The 2,220-nt window shown below is 56.9% G+C and overlaps 1 protein-coding gene across 2 annotated transcripts in view; it reads right to left on the bottom strand.

Moving 5' to 3' along the window:
- PAX7 (paired box 7) overlaps nt 1–2,220 on the bottom strand; it is a 104,218-nt gene that overhangs the window by 7,993 nt on the left and 94,005 nt on the right. The gene's annotated exons all lie outside the window — the stretch shown is intronic.

Below are 2,220 nucleotides of genomic sequence, written 5' to 3'. Positions count from 1 at the left end.
TGGGTTTTCAGAGAAGGAAGAGCCCTGGTTCCTGGCCTCGGCCCAGGGAGAGGGTCTGGGTCTGCGGTGGGGGGGGGGGTTGGTGTAAGTAGTGTCAGACCATCAGGATCTGGAGTGACGAGGGACATGACAGGGGTCTGTGGGTACCCGCAGGAGGGCACTCGGGCATCCCGGGGTCCAGCTCTTGGAGAGAGGGTAGTAAAGGCAGCAGGGGAGGGGAGGGGAGGGGCCAGGGTGACCTGGCCAATCCAGAGAGGAGAGGAGGGGAGGGAGAAGCAGTCCTTGTGGACCTGATCTGCCGGGGGACCCTGGTGACCTCCTGGTAACGCCACCCTTTATGGGAGGGAGACCCCAGGCCCAGGCGAGGTCCGCCTTGCTGACAGCCTGCCCTGCACGGAGCCAAAGGGGCACACTGGCACCCATGCTGGGTACACGGTGTGCTCTCTGATGCGCCCACCCGCCCCCTGGGGAGAAAGCAGACTTTGCACGTTGGAGCGCTGAGCTTTCGGCCGACTGGACACCTTGTGAAAACTTCACCTTCCCGGGTCTGACTCATCCCTGCTCCAGACAGGAGGCACCGATGTGGAATCCTCAGGCCAGGGCCAGATGCTGAGCTCCTCCACATGCGAACCTTTAACCCCTACGACCACCTCTATCCTCAGAGCGGGGCCGGCAGGCCGGGACGTGCTCAGGCATCAGCGGCCCCAGGTCCTCTGATCCTCCTTCTCTTTCCCTCCTCTTAGCAACAGACTCGGCGTGACTCTGCCAGTGCAGAGCCCTCCAGAGACGTGTGGGGCGGAGTCATGACGCCCATTTCTCAGATGAAGAGACCGAGGCCCACCCAGAGGTGCGTCTTCCCCAGATCTCACAGCGGGTGTGCCAGGGCTTGACCCCTCTAGCCTGATGATGTCAAGTCTGACTCTCAAGGATGGGTTTTAGACACGTGACCATGATAGAGGTTCTCACTCCAGATGGGGGTTCCCTGGGGGTGTGGGGTGGGATCCCAGGCCCGCAGGGGGCCTGGCTCCTCAAGAATACCACGAGCACAGCCTCCCCTGACTCTTCCTGCAATGCACCCAGCGTGCACCTCTCAGCCTTTCTCTCAACCCCTCTGTCCTTTCCTCACCCCACCCCCAGAGCTGAAGTCAAGGGCACCAGGCCTACTGGGGCTGGACTTTGTCTCCACCGCAGCTGGTGAGGTTTGGGTGGGACTTTGCAGGGTGCCAGCCCAATGAGATGGCAGAAACACAGATGGAGCTGGGTTTGTTCTTTCCTGACTGTTGCGGTGGGGTCCTGGGCCTGAGGAGTTTGCTGGGTGTGTGTGTTTGGTGGGTCTGCGGGGCCGGGGGCACTCAGGAGGCTGACACTGCCCTGGGGTTAGGAGACCTGATTCATTGCTAACACTGCTCCTCCTTCAAGGAGCCCTGGCCCCAAGAACAAACTTAGAGGCTCAGGGAAAACACACAGGTCCCGTTTCTCTTTCTTTGAAAGGATCGTTGTGGGGTGGGAAGCCTCTCATGAGGGTTTGTCAGTTCTGATGAGCCTCTGGTATAATCCTTCTCTTTACACATCACCAAGATGCCAGGCCCAGCAAGGATGGGATGGAGGAGACAAGTGGGGAGGTATTTGGGGAGAGGAGAAGGATTCTTTGGAGGACAGGCTGGAAGGTGTGCATAGATCCATACTCATCCTGCAAGGCAACAGCCGCCCAACAAATCTGACCACGTTGCTCAAGAATTACCCGTGGCTCTTTGGAACCTCCCAGATGAACAGGGCGAAGCTTCGTGGGACTGGACCTCCACTTGCCTGTCCCAAATCCCTGCCTCCTTCCTACCTTGCACTTTCTGTCCCAGCTGTCCCAAACCACATAGTGTTTCCTAAAGACATCCTTCCTTCGTTCATAAGACACTTCACAGAGCGTTATTATATGCCAGGCGGGAGACAGGGCTCAGCTGTGAGCTCTCTGAGGGCAGAATGAAATTGTGTTTCATCCATCACTGCAGCCCCGGTGGCTACACTGTACCCCTGCAAACTATAAGCTCAGAAAACCCTGTCAAATACATGCATGTTCACTTAACAAATATTTATTGAGCACCTAATATGTGCCAGACACTGTACCAGGCATTGAAATTCAGGAATGAAGACTAACAGCTCCATGACCTTCAGGAGCTGCCAGTCAGTCAATTGTAGGAAGATGAAAACAGATAATATAATTTCCAA

The sequence above is a fragment of the Bison bison genome, unplaced genomic scaffold (assembly GCF_000754665.1).
Source record: "Bison bison bison isolate TAMUID 2011002044 unplaced genomic scaffold, Bison_UMD1.0 scf7180017864516, whole genome shotgun sequence".
Taxonomy (NCBI): domain Eukaryota; kingdom Metazoa; phylum Chordata; class Mammalia; order Artiodactyla; family Bovidae; genus Bison; species Bison bison.
The sequence above is the reverse complement of the archived record's forward strand: the minus strand, read 5'-3'. Positions and strand labels throughout refer to the sequence as shown.